Raw genomic sequence first — 23,999 nt, 5'->3', positions numbered from 1 at the left:
CTGTAGTTTTCCAAGGTTAAGTATGAAAACAGCACTAATTCAATTTATTGGAGATAACTGCAGCTTCAGCAGCAAAAATTTCCACATCTTCCCATAATAATGGAGCTTAATGAGGCAGGAATATTTAGGAAAGACACGAAATGTTTCACAGGCGTGGTTAGGTTTTCACCTGCCTCTCCACTTGGGCCTTTGCCTGTCCAAAATGAACTCTGCAAGCATACAAGAGAATTCTCTGTCCCGATGTGTGCTGCATGCCAAGGGAAGGCACTTACTTATTAGCGGGTGACCTTCCCAGTTTCTCTCCAGGACACCTTCAAGGGGGTATAGTACTTGGGGCTCATATAATTAGAAGATATAAATTACCTAAGAGCTTCAGAAGGGGGAGTGAAATATTTAAATGATAAAATCCTTAAAAGCTTACGGTCAGGTGTGAAGGAAATAGGAAAGTTACCATGAAAGAGGAAATGCTGGCACCTCAGAACTTTGTCCTTCCAGCCCATTACAACGTTTTCATCTAAGCAGGCTCTAAGAGCAACTGTCGTTCCCCAGCTTTGACTGACTAATTGGTTGTCCTCTACTGGGTATTTGACCAAACTTTCTTCACTTGGAAATATGCAAGAAAGAAATTCTCTCCTGAGAGCTCACTATACCATGGGCAAGTCACCAAGCAGGGGTGCCTGGGTAGCTCAGTTGGTTGAACATCTGACTCTTGATTTCAGCTTGGGTCCGGATTCCAGGATCGTGGGGTCAAGCCCCACATCAGGTCCCGCATCAGGTCCCGTTTAAGATTCTCTCTCTCCATCTTCCCCTCTACCCCACTCTCCCTCTCTCTCTCAAAACAAACAAGCAAAAAAAAAAGAATCGCCAAGCAGATGCAGAGAATGTCAGAATTAGAGAATATTCATGCCAATTTCCCAGGCCAGACTGATCCATTTCCATGTAGAGCTTTCATCTCTCACTAATGATGTTTTGAATTCTAAGCACTAGATTTTGAGGTAGTTACTCAAAAGTTTAATTAATTATAGAATGGTCACAGATAGAACTACTGGTTTATTCTCTGGCTTGAATAGGAATCAGAAAAATATTTATTTATATATACTTCTCTGAGTATATGAGAGTATACTCAGAGTGCTAAGAGTGCAAAGATACAAAGCACATTGAGTATATAAAATTCTTGATATTTATGTTTTATTTTTTTATATTTATATTTTAAAACACTTTATTGATGTCTGATTTACATACAAAAAGCTGTACATATATAGCAAAAACAACTTGATGAGTTTGGAGATTAGTAAATATCCGTGAAACCATTATCACGACTTATGTCATAAACATATCCATAAAGTTCCCTACATTTAGAGTTATAAATTCTTACACAAGTGACTTTTGTATTAGGTTATAGGTTTATTCATATAACACAAACACGTTTCACAATAAGTTAATCCTAAATTTTCCTGTCAAGGTAGATAATTTTCTAGATATAGAGGTCCTAGAAATTCTACAACATGAATTGGGAGGAAAACATTCACTAGATATTACATTAAGTGGCTAGCTGTATGTTTGTATATTTTATCTTTCTGTTCTTCATTCAAAAAGAAAACTAGCAGAACAGAATCCAATCATCCTTTTGTTTGATTGTTTTCAGACTAAATGTGGAGTATTTTACATTAAAACCCACAAAGGAAGGTCTCATTGACCTGGCTGTCTTGCTGAGCCATTACTCACAAATCCCTAATAGAAACAAGATTTGTGAAGGTGAGAAGCAGATAATTTCAGAGGGATTCAGATTACACTTTGTTTTCAGAAATTCAAGAGGGGAACAATAATGTAATTACCTCCCATTTCAAGGCCATCTCTTTACAACTGGTCCATGATAGCTAGACCCGTAAAGTTTGTTGTTCAAAAAGTGACCAAGGCAACTCTATGGGACCTTGAGAAAGATGAACAGGAGGGAGAAGCTAGTGAGGGACAAGAAAGTTGAAGAGACAGATCTCACTGGGAAACAAGAGGGACTTTTTCTAACTAGACAGTGCCTAGCCATAAAGGACCCAACTTTCCCTAGTTTCCTGCTGTTGGATGAAAAGTCAATTGTTTAAATTGACTTAATAATCCAGAGCAGACTAAGACTTTTAGAAGGCCCATACCCTGGATAATTTTGCAAGCCTCCCTCACCTGACTCTATAACTTAAAAGAAAAGCAATTTTAATGTGAAATTGCAATTCTTATACTTGTGCTACAAGTAGAGTTTCTTTCTAAATGCTTCAATTGTGTAAATTGGGGAAGTTCATCATAGCTGAAAAACTCTCACTTCTTTGGCTGCCACTGCTTTTTTGGTGGACAGCAATGAGTATATTCAAAAGATAAAGGAAAGGAAGAACGGAAGAAAAGAGGAGCAGAGGAAGTGGAGGGAAGAGGAAGGAAGACATACCGAATTGATGTTTATTCCCTATTTCCTTCATAAAGTCTTAAAATTTTCAGTGAGAAACTGCACGGTGTTCTTTCAATGTCTACTTCTCCAGAAAGTGCTTTAAAACTGTACTTTCCCAAGCACCTTCTGCCAAAGAAAAGCAAGAGAACCAAGTTCCAAGAGGAAAGAGATCACATCTGTAATATCTGAGCACCCAGCAAAATCTGCCAGTCAGTGACTAATGGATATTTGTCGAGTAAATAAATGGTCGCCAGAAGATTCTATTTAATATAATAGCACAACCAAGAAGATTCTATTTAATATAACAGACCAACAGATGAAAAACAAAAAATGTAGCCAACCAGTTGTTATGCTTTAAACAAATAGCTGTGCGATCCAGTGACTTCCTTGATATTTTTTTTTCTTTTTTTAACATTTATTTATTTTTGAGACAGAGAGAGACAGAGCATGAGCAGGGGAGGGTCAGAGAGAGAGGGAGACACAGAATCTGAAACGGGCTCCAGGCTCTGAGCTGTCAGCACAGAGCCCGACGCGGGGCTCGAACTCACGGACCGCGAGATCATGACCTGAGCCGAAGCCGGCCACTTAACCGACTGAGCCACCCAGGTGCCCCTGATATTTTTGTTGAACTGACCTGCTCACAGGATGAATTGACTGATGCATTTTTTTCTTTTCCCGTGAAGGGGCAAAAGGGACTGTCTACTCTGTCCTCTGTACATCTCCCTCTGTCTTGCCTGTAGTTTTCTTTTAACTGAGAACCATTTTTCTTACAAGGAACAGTTTCCTCCACAAGGAACTTGACCTTATTTTCAAGGTCTTGGAGCAGTGAGCTGGTGCTGCTAGCAAGGTCATGTTGCACACCGAAGCTCTGTTCAACCACCCTGACAGCCAGGCTCTCACCATCACGTGAAGAGGAGCTCAGGGCTAACCTGCGCACACCAGCCTGCCTTCTATGCCTTCGAGGCTGTTCCCCTGCTAAAGTGAGACCAGGATGAAAATTTAGACACTGCTATTTACCAATCAGGTAACCTTGGGCCAATCTTTGCTTCTCTGAATCCACAGCCTAAGTGAAAATAATCACACCAACCTTATCCTTCTGTTTGAGGATTACATGACAATAAATCCTTAATACTTACATCCTGGAATATGCCCAGTGTTTGTTAAGTGATACTCATCTCTTTCCCTTTTGCCCCTTTTCTCACCTAGTATGTGCCTCAGTACTGCTAATGAGAAAGCCAGAAAAATGGTCTGATATTCAGTCCCCAAATCTCCCTATCGTAAGGCAGTCCACTCAGTAATTGCTAAAACACCCCTCTCCTCAGTCTCAAGCTGAAGGTAGCTAGATTAATTTCTCAGTAACCTTGAGAGCAATATTATAGATTTTTCCATATTTGCTCAGGCACAGAAGATACGAGACCTGAGCCTTGGTGCCAAAGTGTTTTTTTCTATTACTGACTCACAAGGATGACAGTAGAAATCAGGAAATAAAATGCTCCTTCCAAGAATGATTACAGTGGTGTGAACGCAGTGCTGCACATCTCAGTGGCTCTCATCAGCACCCTCACAGTAGGGAGAGAAAATTTCTGCAATAGCAAGTAAAGCATTAAAATCTCATGAATCAATTCTTTAATGCACAGAAACAGAAACATAAAATGACTCATCCCCCTTGAGGTGATCTGGTTTTTCCCCTCCTGTAATCTGCTTCCATCAAACGCCTAGAGGTGGGAAGAGAAAATGAATGGGTCACTTGTGTCGCTGTGATGTCTTATGATGTGGCTGGAGCCAATGGGAAGGAGTGTTTGAGCACGGGTGGCACATGCCTTGCATTCAGCAGCAGTGCCACAGCCATTCATTCCTCTCCCGCTGCACAGGAAACAGAATGAAAGAAAGACCCAGGGGGCACTCACCAAAAGCTGGAGACACTTGTGGTTCTTCTACATATCATTGCTTACCTCTCTTTGCCCTGGTGGCAACGACCCAAGATGCTGTATTACAAAGCACCCCGGGGGTGATTTCTGTCTGTCATTTTAGACAAGTCACTTGGCCTTTTATTAATTTATTGATTCACTCAATCAAATATTTATTGAGCACCTTCTGTGTGCCAGACACAGTACTAGGTACTGGGGAGCAAAAGCAGACCCAAACCCTCTCCTCGTTGGGTAATGAAGAGATGAGTATTAATAATGTTTAATTATAAGTGGGACAATGGTTAATAACAGAGGGATGTGACCTAGTAATGGAGGTCAGGGGGCTCAGCTTGATGATCAGATTGCAGTCTGGATTTCATTCTCCACTCACTCCCTTGTCACACACCTCTATACAAGGCATATTCAGCACAGAGCCCTGCATCCAATCCTGTGATATGGAATCTTATAAAAGCAACATAAAAATACAATGGATGGGGTGATTTCAAAGGCACCAAGCATCTGTTTATCCAAAGGTGAATCTTAGAATGGGTCTTGAGAGATGAATACATTTTTGGTAGATAGAGATAACATGGTGAAAGGTGAAGAGGCAGACATTGTGTATACAAGAAGGAAGCCAATTATCAAGGACCTGGGGAAAGGGAGCCTGATGAGAGAGAGGGCAGGAGGAATTATTTCTAGGTGGCTCCTGGGGTTATGCCTGGAGATAAGTATTAGCAGGTACTGTGGAACATTGTCAGAGACAATGGTGGGTTTAGAACTGGTAAAGAAGCTATGAAAAATGGCTGATGTTTTGTTTCTCTAAAAAAAATAACATCATAACTTTTTCCTCTTAATTTTAATGGTATTACACACTCATCATAAAATATTTCTAGCAGCATAAAATGTATATGAAGAAAATAAAAATTCATATAATATCACTATTCAAATAATTGTCTGTAAATATTTTGACATATAGATTTTAGATTTTTTTGGCATATAGACATGTGTCCACGAAGACATACATATAATATTAAATGATATCATACCGAGAACATTATTTGGTGAGCTGCCATTATTCCTGTTTGATATGCTCTAGGCATCTCTTCCACAAGTGTACAATGTTGTCACCATTCCTAAGAAGACAGTAGATGCCACTATATTGTTGCACCATAATTTATAGAACTAGTCCCATGTTGATGGATATTATTTTCCAAGTTTTGACAATTATTAGTAACCTTCTAATAAACATCTTTAGAGAAGCCAGAGTATGCAAAAAATGTCAACGTGCCATTGAAACCCAAGATTAGTGTCTCGTCTATCATCTGATAGTTGAAGTTCATTGGGTGCCACTCACATGGACACTGGTCAGCTGTAGTGTGCAAGCAGGGGGATATAGTGGAAAGTGCACTGGACTAGATGGTAAAGATTTTGAAAACTTAAGAGTCTCAGCTTTTGCCCGAGAAATCTTAGGAAAGTCACCAAGCTTCTCTGAAAATGAATTTCTTCATATGTAACTGAGGTGGAGCAGGGGGGAAAGACAGATAAGGGGGTAGGGTGGGGGGAGAAGGGTTGGTTGTGTACAGGAGGGGAAGTCACGTTCAGATTACATAGCACTTCCAAAACACTAATCCAGAGCAAAGGTAATAGGTGTTCTTTGGTAAACATAATGGTTCTGTTGCAAAATAAGTTTTAAAGCACTGAATAAAGTTTGTAAGATAATATTTATGGAGATGAGTTACTGGAACAGAGGTTCTTATCATACTTTAGCAGAGAAAGGAGACCCTCTTTCTACCATGAAGAAACAAGAACTATCATTTAGCATCATACTACGCAGAACCCTTTGTGGGGCCTTTGAGATGACTCCATACCACCTTCTGGATGGCAGCCGTGCACCTGACAGCATGGCCCGCCCTGCAGATACCACTTAATCCTGACACGTTGGTTGGGGATAAGAGGTTCTTGGTGTATTCTCTGAGGAAGGGCAAATATTGAAAGAGTCGTTGAAACAGGAATGATATTCAGTAAGCATGTATCGGGTAAGATATGCTAGCATCCATTTACATTAGTTAGGTATCCATTCTGACTGAATGCCTGATACATATTTTGAATACTACAACTGGTTAGATTTATAAATGTCAACCCTGAAAACTAACTTAGCAATTTTCTAAAGATATCTGAGCACCATCCCTGTAAATACCTACTAATACGAGGCACTTTAGCATTGTTTAAAAGAATGGGATCTATTACTAGACCAAGTTGGGTTTGAATCCTGGCTTCATCTCTTACCAGCTGTCTGATCATTTGTAAGTGACTTAACGTCTCTAACCCTTGGTTGATACATCTCCAACCAGAAACTCGGTTAAATAGTGACACACACACACTCTCATCAGAGTTTGCTACTTAATATGTTCAATAAATATTAATTCTTACTATTGCTGAATTATTTGAAAAGTTCTTATAAGGCATCTCTTTGTAACAGCATCAGCAGGTATTTTACTAAGAAATTCCAACAGTCAAAGGTTGTGACCCTCTACCTACTACTATGCAAGCAGCCATGACATCTTTCAATTCAATATTATTTAGCAGGTGCACAAAATGAAGGTATAGAGAGCTAAATTCAGGGCCTGTAGGAAGCAGAAAACTACACATTCCTGTGAGCTGTACTGGACAAAAGATGTAAACCAACTTCAGAACAGATTTTTCAAAACCAAAAATCAAAATAATTTCTCTATACACTTTGACTAAAGTTTGGTTATTTTATTGCATGGTTCTATACTTTAGGATATCTAGTATATATAGTCAAGGAAAAACTATGAATTTAACAGAAAGTGTTACTTTAATTCCACCTGAAAACTTGTTTACTTAAGCATCATAGGGACAAGCTTTGTCACCAGAATTTCATGAGGTTAGAAAGAGAAGTGGTATAAAATCTAATCTGATTGAAATGTTAGCCCCTTGGGCCATTTTGTCTTTAAAAACCTTCTATATTTTTCCCTTTTATCTTTAATAAACTCAGCCTACTGGAAATTTAAATATATAATTATTTAGAAAATATCACCTCTGTCTTTGTGGAGCTTATAATCTAAATATAGTGAACAATGCAACATACATGAAACCAATAGAAATATGAACTACTGAGACATCAGGCTCATTGGATAGGGCTATGATCCAGTCAGACAGAGGCTCTGGCCACAATAAACTTTCACACATAGCAAATAAACACGATAAATAAGAAAATGAATTTTTAAAAAGGTAATTTAATAACAGAGTCTTATTACAGTAACTGGTAGTGAGAAGTGGTTGGGGAAGTTTGCCTTGCTGAGGTGACATTTGAGGAGAAAGTGAAATCATGAGAAGGAAGCAGCAAGGGGATCATCTCAGAGTACTCTAGTCTGGACCCACAACACAGCAAATTCACAAGCTTGAAAGTTGGAAAGCATGGTGAGGTCAAGAAAATAGAAGCCAGAGGCACCTGGGTGGCTCAGTCAGCTGAGCATCCAACTTCAGCTCAGGTCATGATCTCATGGTTCAGTTCATGAGTTTGAGCCCCACATCGGGCTTGCTGCTATCAGCCTGTCCACACAGAGCCTGCTTGGGATCTTCTGTCCCCCTTTCTCTGCCCCTCCGCCACTTGTGCTCTCCCCAAAATAGACAAATATTTTTTTTAAAAATCCGATGTGGCAGAACCCAAACAATGCAAGAATGTAGGGGATGGGGTGAAGAAGAGTCATAAGCTACATGATGCCCTGTCTGGTAGATAGTGGCAAAAAGTTTGGACTTTATTAAAATGTTAAGGGCAGCCATCAGAGAAGTTGGATCAGAAAAAAAGTAATATCTAATTTACTTTTTCAAAAGGCCTTTTTAGTGTTGGGGGAGATTGGATTATGACGGGAGACTAACTACTGACCATTAGTGTGAGATAAATACTGCTAGCCATTCACTCAAATCTAGCTTTTTCTTTTTTTTTTTTTAAGGTTTATTTATTTTTGAGAGAGAGACTGAGTGAGAGCGGGGGGAAGGGAAGAGAGAGAAGGAGACACAGGATCTGAAGAGGGCTCCAGTTTCTGAGCTGTCAGCACAGAGCCCTCTGCAGGGCTCCAACTCATGAACCGTGAGATCATGACCTGAGCCGAAGCCGGACGCTTAATCAACTGAGCCACCCAGGCACCCCATTGGACACAAGGCTACAAGACATTTCCCAACTCCTCTTACACATGATAAGACATGTGTAGTACTTACCAATGGAATGCGGGGAAAGTAATGTTTGGAAAGAAATGCCTAGCCCTAGGCTTTGGTTTGTTCTGTCTTAAGTTGCCTGGAAAGGTGATCACTAGACAAATCATTACTGAATCCTTAAATGACTATGTGGACCAAAGCTGCTGACTTAGAACACTCACATCAGAATTTTATGTGAGAGGGAAATTAAATTCCTCTCTTTAAGTCAAAGTATTGTTGGGCTTCTTATTTCAGCAGCTTAATCATACCTTAATGAATAAACAAGACAATAAGAGCAGCATGCAAACACATATGGAAGTCTCTCCATTAGAAATAGCCAAGGTTGTTAACTTGGGGAGAGTTCTTTGGAAATTATTATTTAGTATTGAACTTCTGATTAGACACACAACTTTACAAGCTATTTATACAAACTAAATTCAGAGCATCAAAAAATCTAAATGCTCAGCCAAATGTTTTCCTCCTTGGAAAAGAGCCAAAGAAAGCAAAGCTTTACATGTATTCGTTCCTATAACTATAAAAATACATTTATCAAGGTAAATTTCAATGCAAGAAAACCCTCATCTTTAACAATCTAAGCAAACAAAAACAGTACCATCAGTGATTGGCAATGGTGCTCAGGGATATTTCCTGATACTTATTTCTATAGAAAGGAGACCAGGCTGATTTTCAGGTGTCCTGCAACTCCCAGGAGCTACCCAGAATATATTTTAATTTCTTGCACGGTCATGGTCATGAATGGAAAACCTTTTCATAAAAAAACAAAAGATACCTGAGAAGAAACTGATTTTCATTCTTTTTGTGACAGAACTTACTAGTTGACTATCTAATATCCATTATCCCCTTCCAATTTATTACTAGAACCTTGATTTTTAAGTGGGCACATTGATAGGCTAAATTAAATACTACCTTTCCCAGCCATGCAGCCATATAAAGAGGTCCGTCCAGTGAGATATAAATTAAAGTATTATTTGAGACCTTCAGGAAGTCTCCTTAAAAGTTCTCCCACTGAAAAGTGCCCTTCCTTTTCTCTGCTGTCTGAAATGCAGATGTAATATCTGACCAGAAGTGGCCTTGAGGATGGACACTAACTACTAAAGATGACAGAGCATAAAAATAGGATCTGGGTCCCTGAAGACATCTTAAAGATCCCGTTTTAGCCCTCCAAACTTCCTTCAGGCATGAAGAAAATAAATCTTGCTTAAGCTACTATTATTTGAATTTTTCTTCTGTTTTATGCCATGAAACTTACTCCTAAATTGACAACCTCCTACATATTGAAACCTAATTTCTAAAACTTCCAGTATCTCAAGTTTCCATTGAGTTGTATGTTGGTCCCTTTTCAAGTACCAGATTCTCCAGAGACACAGAAGAACCATATAACGTTGTCTGTTTTCAGATATTTGCTCAGGCTAGTTGGGCAGGAAGAATTTAGAGAATAAACAGTGAAAAACAATAGTACAATAGTAACTAGTGTTAAATTGAATAGAAGTGATGATGACTTTTAAGAAGTAGAAAGGAATAAGTCAACTGGGACAAGGGTAGGAAGGGAAATATTCATAGACATGGGGGCCATGGCTTGGCTTATATGATGGCCATTTATAAAGAGCTGTGGAATATATAGCGATTAAGTCCATGGAATCAGGAGCCAGACTGCTGGGTTCAGATCCTAACTGCACCATTTATTAGCTACGTGGCCTTGAGCAAATTATGTAATGTCTCATGTCTCAGTTTTCTAATCCGTTAAGTAAAGGAAGTAATGTCTACCTTATAGAGAGTTGTTGTGATGATTCTATTAGTGTGCGTGTGTGTGTGTGTGCATGTGTGTGTGTGTAAATTCTGAAGAAGAATTCTCCTTATTATGAGGATAAGGAGATCCAGGGAATCCTCACATATTAACATTTGTCCAGTAATTTAAATAGACAGATAGATATATGGATAGATAGATAGATAGATAGATAGATAAAATCAGTCCTTAAAGGACCTCAGACTTAGTAAGTATTCAATATATTATTATTATTTTAATTAGGAGAAGCACAGCATGAAGGCTGGAAAGACTGCTGACCTTCTGCAGGAACGCTGAGTAGGGCAGCAGTCTTAGGGAAGAAATAGGAATTGAGTCTTCCCTTTAAGGAAACTGGAGATGTGTTGATAAAACAAAATTATTAGCTTTTTAAAATAGTATTTCAGGGCAGCTGGGGTGAAGTACAGACATACCAGACTTAGGTGTAAGTATATAGGATGGCCTGTGACTGTACTAAAAAAGAACAAATTTGTCTGAGAATCCATATATACTCTTCTGCAACTTTTAGTTTTAGTTTTTGTTTTTTAACTCTGTTCTGTCTTGGTACTTTTCCTGAGCTATTTTGTTGGTAAAAAGTTGGAGTCTGCTTTTTTTTTCCTAATTAAATTATTATAGGCATTCTTTTACATGGGAAAAACAGCGAGTGTAAATCAGTCTGTATACATATTTCATCTCACGTTTCATTACTTATCTTCAGGCAAGTATTAGGTTTCACCCTAGAATTCAGTGGCCTTAATTCCAAGTGAACAGTGATGACAACCATATTTCCCACATAACAGTCATTTGGTTATTTGTCTGGTATTTTAGTCCCCTAGTATATCCAGGGGTATCTCCATCTGATTAGGCTTTCTTCATACATGTCCCCAAGACTCCTCAAGCTTTTTTAGGAGTACTATTACTATAACCATTCTGTCCAAGGACGGCAAAGTTAGATTCAAAGGAAAGAAATCCTAATGATAGCACTTCAGGTACCAGAAGAAACAGATGGAGTCACAGTTTCGGTTGAGGTTACAGGGACTCATCCAGTGCTTCTCAGATTGCATTAGCCAACATCTTCCACCTGGGGAGTAGTATCAACTTTGCCAAGAGCAGCCTGTTTGCCTATAATTGAGCTAAATCCTCCTTCTGAAATATATGGCCAGCTCTTCTTATTTTGTCCTCATTACTTAAACAAATGACTTGGGTCCTATAATACCAGTTAAACTACAATACATGCTGGAAGGTTAATGCTACATGAATGAATAAAAGAGGACACCTTTTAAGCATTGGTTTCACAACTGCAGATAATGACATTAATAAAAATGAATAATCAAGTGGTCAATTCAATTTTAAGTAGGCATCATAGGCTGAAGCCCATTAACTGTGCATCAGAACAAACAGACACAAATTTCTCATAGTATATCTGTGCCCAAGGTATTTTATTAGCACCTGCTAGGCTTTTTGATTATGGTAGCTTATAGTAAGGTCTATATAAGAGTTTGCTATTAGTATGGGTATTAATTTTTGAAGTAGAATTAGTAGAGTACTCTTTGTATTATTTGGGTATTATATTTTAAAGAATAAAATGGGAGAGAGAGAAGTAATAATTGGGTCATATTCTTTTTAAAAAAATTTTTTCAATGTTTATTTTTGAGAGAGAGAGAGACAGACAGAATGCAAGTGGGCGAGGGGCAGAGAGAGAGGGAGACACAGAATCTGAAGCAGGCTCCAGGATCTGAGCTGTCAGCACAGAGCCCGATGAGGGGCTCAAACTCATGAACCGTGAGATCACGACCTGAGCCAAAGTCAGACGCTCAATTGACTGAGCCACCCAGGAGCCCCTGGGTCGTATTCTTGAAGTGAAAGGAAGAGAATGAGCTTCCCCAATAAGCTTTTGTCACAGAGACAGCTAGGAACAACATGTGAATCTGTAACATGGTTTTCCTAGACACAGCTCCAGAAAACACTCTCCATTCATGGGAAAGGAATCTAAGTCCATGGCCCTGAAGAGAAACCCATTTCTTTATATTAATGTGCTGAGCACAGCTGACAAGGGTAGGGTCAATTTTGATTTGTGATGCTAGGATCCTGCCAACCGAATTCATAACAAGGCTGGTTTATTGCATTGTGGGGCATAATTCCTGGTGGCAGACTATTTTCAAGTACCAATTTATTTATATCCAGTGTTTCAGGGTCTCTTATTAAGGAAGGGCACATAAATCAGATCATCCTGGCTCCAAACACAGAAATCATGCTGATTGAGGTGTCCTTATTATGCCACATTTTATCCAGTGGGTCAAAGGAAAACTAATATCACACCTCAGGTGCATGACAGAATTTCAGCAAATGAGTCATCCAGCAGGTAAAGGATTAGTAAAATCTTTAAAACTCTGTCAGTGGGAATATGGCAATATTGCCACTGATTCTCACTAGGAAGCAAGGCTCGAGTTCCAAGGGGAGAGGCTTCGTTGAGTTCCTCTGTGAAACTGTGGCAGAGTCGTTTTTGAGAAAAAGATCAATGAGATAAAATCTCCAAACACTAAAATGCAAGGGAAACTGTATTTGTGGGGAGAAGGAGGAAGATGAAACTATTCTTCAGAACAATCAGAGACTAGCATACAAGGGGTGGTTGAGGGGGAGTGCTGTTGTTTGATTCCTTCCTACCAGTAATTCACTGGTCACCACATACAAACTATTTTAAAGTCTTCTTGGCTTTGGAGGATGGATTAGCCATTCACATTCATACCAAAGCAATTAACCAGTAATGGAAAGTATGGCTTCTATCCAGCTGGCTGTTCATTCTGAAATTGATTGGACTGTGATCTGACTCAACTAGTCAACTCCAAAAAAGAGTTTCATATGAGTGTTTCATACTGGCAAACAGAGCCTGTGTAAAAATCCCCATGAAATGAATAAGTGCTAGTCTCAACTGAACAAGCTTTTTAATTTGGAACCCAGTCTTCCAGATAAATGCTAAATTAACTATATAATTGCTTTATTCTGAACCTAGCTAGGGCTACATGTAGGGGTTCTCTGATAATTGTACAATAGTTGAAAAAGCTATTAATGTTCATAAATAACTTCCACCTACATGCCACCCTTGCCAAAGTCTCTTATGCAATGGCTGTATATCTGGGGGTGGAGGTCAGAAAACCTCAAGAAGGTTGGTTTGGAAAATGGGCTAGAGAATGGTTCTATTAACCTTTAGTGCTTGTAAAACTCTCACCCAGTTCCTGGTTCATGTCTGATTATAAATCAATTTGGTTGTGTTAATAGAGCCGTTGCCCTTTTCTTCTCATTGCTAAGCATTAATGAGTTACCAGAAAGGCAGACTGGGAAAGGCATAGTCCTTAGCCGGGGTTAAAGACTCAGTAGTAATTGAAGAAAAAAGAATTTGAGAGAAAAAGAACAAAGCCAAAATATGTACATATAAAACTAAGGCCAAGCATCTTGTCAATTTCCCATTCTTTGGGAGGCACTGGTTTTTATGTCATATTATTTCTGGGATTCTAAATGCTGATGAATTAAAAGACAGGGAAGGAGGCAGGAAAGGGAAAAGGGAGAGAGAGACAGAGCCAGTACACTTATAGGCCTTGCTCGATAACAGCATATTGGAATTAAGATGCAACTCCATGGAATATGCAACTTGAAAAGCCTCTTCATCTAAGCCACATAGGTGAGCCCCAAGGGCTGTAGCATTTAATTGTCAAGAATGAAGGGAGATAAAACTTGACACGGCTCAAAGAACAGAGCAGCAGCAGGAGGCCATAACATCTGTCTTTCCCTGCAAATGGACCTGATAATATGTCAGCATAAAGCTACAATTTCTTCTTGTATCCACTTAGGTAATGCTGACAAATAAAACTAGCATAAACCTCCAAACCTGGGAGGCAGTTATTTCATTAAGGCAAAGCCCATTAACTTGCCATCATCATCTGGTTGCACACAGTGCTGTGAATAAATTAAATGTGGATTCAGAAGCATTCTGGCTGTTGTCAGTTGATGTGCAATATAACACTACAAACACCACCAACCATTCACACACCAAAATTGCGAGAGAGACTGGAGGAGGCAAGAGAGAAACCTACCCTCCGACATTGGTGCAACTGTAACTGAAAGCCTCATAATAGCTCTTAACATGCCATAAAGTGTGGAAACATCAACTCTATAGATCATATTTCCCCAGATCTCCAGGACCAAAACAGACATCAAAGGTTTCATAAAATCAATGCACCTGACAAGGTGCTCTTGACTGGCACCCGGAGCCCATTTTTTTCATCACTCTTGGGACCTGCAGAGTAGATCCAAGCCAGAAACCCTGTGGACTTCAATGAGTTGAGAAGGATGAAAAGGCCACCTGCCCTTGAAGAGAAGAGGTCTGGGGCCAAGCTTAGGGTGAACTTACTTTGGCTGGAGCCTTCTTGATCCCACATCCTAATCTGGCTACTGGCCATTACTGTAATGCTTTGAAAAATCTCTTAAAATTTGGTGCCAATTAGGTTTTCAAAAAGTAACTGAGAGAAGGGATAGAATCAGAGAATGAGAGAAATTTGTGAAGATCTCTCATGTTGTAAAAACCACACAGGACTGGTATATTGGGTTCAGGGTGGCCTGACTTAAATGTTGCTGAAAAAGTTAGTGAATAACTAAATAAATACAGAATTTGTCTAAAATTAAACTCAATTCTCTCTTAAATTTCCTACCTTCTTAATCATCTGAGTCATCCTTTTCTCCTGTCTTCTTTTCAAGTAACAAAACCAAGTGTATGTCTTTAAATAGAGCAGTTTAGTATGTGTTTAGTGAACAAATGAGAAAGTGAATAAATGATAGCACTTTATTAAAAAAAAAAAGATGGGGTGCCTGGGTGGCTCAGTTGGTTAAGCGTCTGACTCTTGGTTTCAGCTCAGGTCATGATCTCACTGTTCATGGGATTGAGCCCCACATTGGACTCAGTGTTGACAGTGTGGAACCTGCTTGGGATTCATTCGCTCTCTCTCTCTCTCTCAAAATAAATAAAATAAACTTAAAAAAAAGAAATAGAAAAACTGTATTCACTTTCCAAACTCCTTAGACACATTCAGGTTCTTCTTAACTGGGACAATGTACCTAAATATTTTGTTTTTAAAGAGAAGAAGCATTTTATTTTTAAAGTATTTATTTATTTATTTATTTATTTATTTATTTATTTATTTATGCATTTATTTAGAGTGGGGAGGGGCAGAGAGAGAGAGAGAGAGAGAGAGAATCCCTAGCAGGCTCCACATTGTCAGTGCAGAGCCTGACATGGGGTTCGAACACACGAACCATGAGATCATGGCCTGAGCTGAAACCAAGAGTCAGACACTCAGCCAGCTGAGCCGCTCAGGCACCCCTGTACCTACATTTTTTTAATATAATTTATTGTCAAGTTGGCTAACATGTCATGTATACAGTGTGTTCTTGGTTTTGAGGCTAAATCCCCGTGATTCATTGCTTCCATACAACACCCAGTGCCCATCCCAACAGGTACCCTCCTCAATGCCCATCACCTATTTTCCTTTCTCCCCCTGCTCCATCAACCCTCAGTTTATTCTCTGTATTTAAGAGTGTCTTATGGTTTGCCTCCTTCCCTCTCTGTTTGTAACTATTTTTCCCCTTCCCTCCCCGCCATGGTACCTACATATTTTTAACTTTAGCACTTCCCTAAAAGAATCTTCCACTTCAGCCAGACCCAGAATGCCACACACACATGCTTTCTACACTCTGTACCTGTAAAACTTCCTTTAGCCCATGCATAGGTCTCTCTGAATTCCTACAGTATATATTATCTCGATTTTTGTGCTACATTTTAACATTTACTGCTTGACATTCTGCATATTATCTATTATCTTTTATCTTTTTATGTTTCCCCTAATCTCTTCAAATGTACAACCTAATATTCTTATGAATAGGAAAAGATATTACATTTATTGATATCCCCACAGCAATTTGCATTAATATCTTTTATATCAAAGCTCAAGAAAAAAATTTTAAATGAGTGACTGAACAAGATTGTGCTAAGATTATAAAGCAGAAATCTTAGAGCATAGGCCCCGGTCTATTTTCAAGATAACTTTCTAATTTTCTAAATTATACACAGATTTTTCTACCACTATCAATGACACCATACATTTTCGTTTTCGAAGAATAAAATGTATTATCTCTGCTTGTAGCTGAGTTTGGATTGCCCAAAAGCAGATGCTGAGCCTAAGATGAGTAGTTTATTTGGGAGGTGATTGCAGAAGCACCAGAAGGAGAGTGGGGGAGACAGGAAAGAAAAAGAAGCCAATGCAAGGTGTGGTAATGTGCAGGGTATCACTGTGAGACCAGGGCTTCCTCCTGCTGGGACCATCTAGGATATAAAATAGAACATGCCCCAGAGCTGTCTTACGGGGGGGAGGGGGGGTGGATGAAGAAAACTTTCTTTCCTCATTGGTTAGAGCTCTGCTGGCATCCCACCGCCCACCCCACCCCCATCATCGTGTCATTAAGAAGCCTTGCATTTAGAAGCCACTGGCAGGCACAGGAATGGGGAGTGCCAAGGGGATATACATACAGGACATCAACCGGGTTTGCTATACCGTGTATCTTAAAGCATAACTGTTACCAGAGAAATGGTATTGACACCAAATACTTTCATAATCCTCATTCTAAAGGAGATGTCAATGACATTCTTTGGAGGAGTATGCACAAGAGCAATTATATAGTAAGTACATCTATATACAGAAATGGTACCCTGAGAACAAACAGATAAAAAGTAACTCTGTTCCATGGGACTTCAACCTTTCTTTAATCTGCAAAGCTCCCCTTAGTTTTAGTTTGATTTCCCCCAGATCAAGATGTTGAGGAGCGAAGGGAAGATAGGGACAAAGGATAGGATTAAGAAGATGCCACATGAAAGACTGATGCAAGGAAAGCAGGAAAGCTGTGGATTTTCTTGCAGGTTGCAACTGATAGGAAATGAACATTTATAGCATCTCAGGTACAAAAGCTTCAAGCCAGGTAGTAGTTATATTATCTCTAGACAAGCTCCTCTACTCCATTCTTCAAAAGTCTTAAAGAGAAAAGAACATGAAATTTTAATTGACAAGTTTCAGTTGACAGAGAATTGAAAATTAACCTTCTATTCCTCAGCAGTTTAAAGAGGACATTCCATGGGCACTTTCTGGGAAAGGCGGCTGTCAGGAGAACTGCTGGCAATTTACACAGATTTTAAACTGATAGAACATGTTGAAATTTTCTTGCAAAACACACCTGACTTCAGGTCTCCCCACTAGCGAAGACAGACAAATTTACTGTTTTCCCATTTAACTCTCATCTTCCAAAAATGCTTTATTTGTTAAGGGGAGATAAAAGTTTCTATAGAACTTCCTTTATCAGTGGCACATTTTCTAAATGCAGGTCTCCCGGCTCCTTGGGCTGCCCCCGAGGCATGCATACTCATCCTTCTCTGTGAAGAAGGGTGGCATCAACTCATTCCCTCTTCTCTGTTCAAAGTTTCCCCAGATAAACAAAAGGGGGCAAAGAAGGAGATAGTTTGCAGCACAGACCCATCCACCTTGGGGAGGACAGAAGCAGAAAAATGGAGGATGAGGAGGACAGTTAGCAAAACTGGAGATGGAGCCTCCTGCTATCTCTATACCAAATTAGTATGACCCTGGAATGCAACTTGGTGTCCTTCTTTCTAGTCTGGAGTAGGCCTCGGAATCAGGAGCATGTTCTGATAAACTTCAGATGAAATAAGTGGAATCTGGGAAAATAATGTTCCTTTGGTACATACTGAACAAAGAGTTTTAGTCTAGACTCTTCATAAGATACAGATATGTCAAAGCATCCTAAGACATCTCAATGAAAAGAAGTGCACATCTAAATTTGTTTTATTATTTTTTGGCTCCTGAGATACACATATGGAATATTTTGTAAGCCAGTGAATTTCAGGCCGGAAGAAGCGCATAGAATATTTGCCATATGATGATCATTGGGAAATTCTGTAAAAGATCTCCACTTGAGGAGGAAAATGGTGGGATTATATTTACAATTCAGTTTGACAGACACTCGTATGCCTATTATTACAAAAGTGAGCATAAAACTGTCCCTGGTGCCAACAAGGTCAAAGTCTAGCAGAAAAGACGGGTGTAGACCACTGTGATAATAAAGGTGGTGTGCCCCGAATGTTTATGCAGAGACGAAAAAGCACTGCTTTGCCAAGAACATTTGAGAAATACCTCAGAAGAGGAACAGAGTGATTGTTTTGTCAGGTAGAGCTGGGCTCTTTTTATTTCCCACTGGGCATCAATTCCTAATCCTTGTTATCAGCAAAGAACCAGATGAACTCACTGAATGATGGTGGAGGGAGGCCGCACCCTAAGAACTGGCTCTCCCTGGGGGTTCTTTCTTTTTTCACTTTTATTACTTTATTCTAGAGTTTTCAGATAGCAATTTTCTTTAAACAATATAATCAACTGATTCACTGAACAGTAAGATAAAATATCATTTTCTTGTTGTTAGAGGCTTCCCAAGCCCTGCCTGGCATGCAGAGTGGAATATTTACCCAACTCTCAGATGAGGACGATTTTGTGGCAATGTTGAGAAAGAGAGATGTTTCGGTTACCACACTGTCAGCCTAGTTTTTCCTTCCTCTCTCAGGGATCACATTCCTTACTGAAATAAAAACAGTGCCCAAGGCACTGATGCCTGAAAGAGTTTGATGGGGAAAGCAGACAGAGCTGCCCTGATTTTGTCTCCCAAGTTTGCCCTTCCCATAGGCTTCTCTTCTCCCAAATTCTGCTGGCATTGTCTCCTGTTAAATTGCTCATCAGAGTTGGGACAAGACTCCCTTTGGTTCTCTTTCGTACTATGGCATAGAACTTTCACAAGTGTGGAAACTTCCTAAATATTAAGGAAGAACAAAGGGGAAATTACTCAAGAAAAATCTACATACATGAAATGAAGCTGGTAAGATTTTCAACACATTTATAAGGCATGTTTGAAAGGTCTAAACTTTATAAGTAGAGGCTATGAAGTTTTCATCCAGTGCAGCATCTAAAATGAGAAGTTCATGATCTCCCAGAGCAGGTGAAACTCAATCCAAGAGACCTGTGTAACTGTTGATAAAGAGACAACACTACAGATTACAGAGAAAAACTAACAACAACAAAGATAGTGTCCAATATGACCTCCAAGTGAAAAATCTCAAAAGCAGGCACACAAGGCAGTGATACACAATTCAGCTGTCCTCCCAGGGATCTCTGTGTGGTATACTTCAAGATCAATGTGGGCAGAGACGTATTTGTTAAAACAATAGTTAATGATTTTCTTGAGCAATGTTGGCCCTCCCAGCAAGTATCAGAAGTTTAAAAGCATTTACACTTAAAGCAACACATTTCTGAGGCTCCCACAGCTAACTCCAGTCTAAAAACCCTGTAACATTCCCGTTCTTGCCAGACAGTCTATCAATATTCTTTTGTTTTTTAAGTTTATTTATTTATTTTGAGAGAGAGAGAGAGAGCATGAGCAGGGGAGGGGCAGAGAGAGAGGGAGAGAGAGAATCCAAAGCAGACTCCACACTGTCAGTACAGAGCCCAATATGGGGCTCAAACTCATGAACTGTGAGATCATGACCTGAGCTGAAATCAAGAGTTGGGTGCTTACCTGACTGAGCCATCCAGGCAGTCCTATCAATATTCTTATGCCAAAGAACTGATACAAGCATCACAGACTGTTGGCTGAATGTTTTGCTGTTATGCCTATTATTTTCTATCATCTTTTTCCTACCACATGGGGACTGGTTTCCTAGAGATCTGTATTCTTTCATAGGTATGTTCCCTCATTTAGTCACTCACATGGAGTTTGTCTGTTTTGTTGTTTATGTTGTACAGCATAAGTGTAGACAAACGTGGGTACAAGCTCTAGTCCAATGACTCATTAAGACTATTTAACTTGGGCAAAATGTTTTTAACCTTCTTAACAATACCTTTGCCTCTTCTGTAAAATGGACCTAATAAGTATCTTACAGGGTTGTCTGGAGAAATAGATGACTTACTTATGTTTTATAAAGACACTAGTATAGCTCTGAGCACGTGGTAGTTACTAAATATATTTCCTCAATGGAACATAGATGCTTTCTCTGCACAGGGTTGTGTATCAACCAGACTCCAGTCCTTAGACATGAGAATAAGTTCACGTGCAGGAAATTTGTGTCTCAGTCGCTTTTCCCCAGAAGGGGATAGCTGCTGAATTCCCCAGAGTCATTCACTAAGTCCCTGGTATTCTTGAGACGATTGTATTTCCCTGACTTTGCCATAAGTTTCTTCGAGGAATTGCAAAAAGACTGGGTCTTCCCCATCTCAGTAGACCATTGTGTCTCAGCTCACTCTCCCAAAGAATGATATTCTATAGTTATAAGAAAGAAAACAGTATATAAGTCACAGAAATAAAATGCTGTTGGTGGATGGCTGCAAAGAAAAACTGCGTATATATGAGTGGATAGAACCAACAGAGGCAGCAAGTTTAATTTAGGGAAGAATCAACCATCATCATACACAGTATATTTGAAACACAACAACTTTCAAAGGGAGAGAGCAAATGTGTGTTGTCACCGGAACAATGTTTAACCACCATCCATCAATCGCTTTTCCTTCTCCCTCTCCCCATTCTAGATAATAGCCATGGTGGTAAAGGTTAGCTAGGTGAAATAAATATAAAGATCGAACCATTATGCTGCACGCTTGAAACTAATATATGTCAATTTTACTTCAATTCTTAAAAATTAATTAGATCAGAGATGAAAGGGTAGAGGGTAGTCAGGGTAAGATTTTAGAAAACAGATTTAGATATGACCCAACTTGATGAAGCTTTAGGGGTTCAATATGGAAAGAACTGAACATAGAAGGAATAAAGAACACAGTGAACAGCCTGAGAATCTCCAGTGGAAATGAAAGGTTAGACACCAAGACTGAAAAGTTGAAACTAAAATAAGAGGGAAGAAGAAATGTGATAGAGATGGATAAGAAATTATAGAGTCATTTACTTTGAAGAGCAAAAGTTTACCAGTTGGGGCAAATCTAAGGACCTTTAATCATTTTCATTTAGTAAATGTTAACTGAATGCCAATCCCATGCCACAAGCCATGCTAATTGCTGGGATCAAGTGGTGGACAAAACAGTGGATTTAAAGCAAGTGGCCAAGATAGAGGGTGGAGTCAGCTCACAGAAATGCTGAATTTCCCCCTGGAAACCCGACAATGTTTTTCTTTAGGCTGTGAGGCTGCCAGAGAAAGCTGAAGCAGGAAGAATGGGCTGAAGTGAAAAATAAAGGATCAGAGGGAAAACATTCAAAGGCATCTACATAAATTGCATTTATTTCAGGAGCTACATACACATTTAACAAGGAAAGTTTCTTATCAGACCCTGTAAAAAAAAATGTATACAGAAACACTGGGTGGTGTTATGCAAACATATGCAACTCATGCTACATTTTAGCTGTACCCTTTCAAGTAAGAAAAGATACATTTATATGCTTTTCAGAGTATCTATTCCTACAACTTATTTCCTTATGCAAAGCATCTTTTGTTTAGACATTTCCACGGCGTACTGCTTGAGTTTTTCTCTTTCTTACCTATTTTTTCAAAGAAAAATATTTCCCTTAAATGCCAAGTCCTCTTTCAAATGACTAAATAAAAGAAAAGTAAAGTCATTGATTAAACACTCTCTTCTAAGTCTCCTCACCTAGGTTCAAGGCTGTAGAGAAAAATATGGCTTAAGAAGACAAATAACATATTCACGGCCACTTTTATGTTTGAAGAAGCTAGAAGGATTTCATGTCTTGATTCTTCCAAATGTAAACGCCATTCAGACTAGATAAAAGGAAAAAAGAGTCATTAGAATTTCACAAAAAAATCACCCACATCAGTGTGGCAGAGTTGCTTACTTAAAAGCCCTTCAATTAGATTCCATTACTATAAATGGAGGTGAGAAATCAGTCAACACAACCTGAGATAAAAAAAAATAATAATAACATCATGATGAATTAATACTTCAAATCCAGCTTTATCTCACTAATTTTGAAAGAATGATAAATTCACATGAATGAATGGGACATGTCCAACTAGCAACACCACCTAAGTCCCTTTAGCACACCAATGTCAAGTTAATGTTCCTAAAATACCATGTTCCTAAAGTCAGTAATAACAAGACTTCATAGCCCCGGCTTCAAGACTGCCAGCTGGTTAGATGGCCATATCTCTTACTGTTTCATAACACATTCTACTCCTTTCTGTCAGATACCTCCCTATGACTTCTCAGTCTACCATTATGTTCTCTGCCAATATCAGCACTCTCAACTACCTGTCAGATTCTCACCTCTTCCTACCAGCTTCTTTTGTGCCCAACTTAAGGTTCACCTCCATCAAGCATACAATCAAACAAGTGACAAGTATTGACTGAGCATCTATTCTGTGTGGGGAGAAGGGAAGGAGAAATGATTGGATACATAAACACAAATCCTGCAAGGAACTAATGATGGAGGTCAGAGTAAAACGTCAAGAAACAATCCCAGGTCAAGGTCATATGCAACAAAGACTTAATTATACAGTGCAGAGAGAAAAGAACTCCAATTTAAAGGAGTTAACTAACCTATGTTTTCTAAGAAAGATATGTGTGTATAAAAATATAATGTAATTCCCAGTCTCCTGCAAAAGGTGCTTTTATGGATGCTTTATTTCCCCATCTGTATTATAAACCTCTCAGAGACTGGGGAATTTCATTTCAGCACACCAATGCCCATCACAGTGGTGACCGCAAGTCAATTATCAAAAATGTTGGTTGAATTTTAATACACTTCACCTTTGTTCTTGCTGAACTGTACTTAAATCATTCAAACTGTGGCTAAATAGAGGTGCACAGGTGATACATGACTTTCTCATCTTCTGTAAGAGTATGTGCTGCTTTAAACCAAATATGTACTCCCAAATTCATGTACTGAAACCACTAATCTCTAATGTGATGGCCTTTGGAGGTGGGGCTTTGGGAGGTGTTAGATCATGAGAGTAGAACACTCATGAATGGGATTAGTGCCCTTTTAAAAGATGCCCTAGAAAGCTTCCTTCCCCCTTCTGCCATATGAGGACATACATACATACATACATACATACATACATACATACATACATAAAATAACAATCTATGAACCAAGGAGCAGGCTCTCACCAGACACTAAATCTGCCAACACCTTAATCTTAGACTTCTCAGCCTCCAGAACTATGAGAAATAAATTTCTCTTGTTCATAAACCACCTTGTCCATAAAATTTTGGTAGAGTAGCCCTAATGGACTAAGACATGTGCATCATCAGATTCACCATTTTTTTTTTAAGTTGAAGAAACATCGGAATGTGGGCTATCGAATCCCAGCATGGAAACTCCGGGCTTTATTGCAGCTCATCAACACGGAGAGCAGAGCCTGGCACACTGAAATAAGTCAAGCGGTTTACATATGCTTCTACTTTACTGACATCGTACTGCAGGTAACCAAGAAATTAAATGTGTTTCCACACAAATAATTTTACCCAGTGAGTCCTCTTTACCCTGCAAGAATTGAAGGATTCATCGCTCTATTTATGATAGACTTTTTAAT

General features: G+C 39.2%; 1 protein-coding gene across 26 annotated transcripts in view; it reads right to left on the bottom strand.

The window, feature by feature from the left end:
• PLCXD3 (phosphatidylinositol specific phospholipase C X domain containing 3) overlaps positions 1 to 23,999 on the bottom strand; it is a 221,699-nt gene that overhangs the window by 82,395 nt on the left and 115,305 nt on the right. For 7 of the 26 annotated variants that reach the window (XM_042951174.1, XM_042951188.1, XM_042951180.1 and 4 more), the window contains one exon: positions 22,096 to 22,223. The exons of 18 other annotated variants lie outside the window; for them this stretch is intronic. The gene's annotated coding sequence lies outside the window, so the exon portion shown is untranslated. Of the gene's footprint in view, positions 1 to 20,449; positions 20,762 to 22,095; positions 22,224 to 23,999 lie in introns of those variants that run through there. One more of the 26 variants, XR_006205877.1, reaches the window with a different exon arrangement.

This window comes from Panthera leo, chromosome A1 (genome assembly GCF_018350215.1).
Source record: "Panthera leo isolate Ple1 chromosome A1, P.leo_Ple1_pat1.1, whole genome shotgun sequence".
Lineage (NCBI taxonomy): Eukaryota > Metazoa > Chordata > Mammalia > Carnivora > Felidae > Panthera > Panthera leo.
This window is presented reverse-complemented; position numbering and strand designations above follow the sequence as displayed.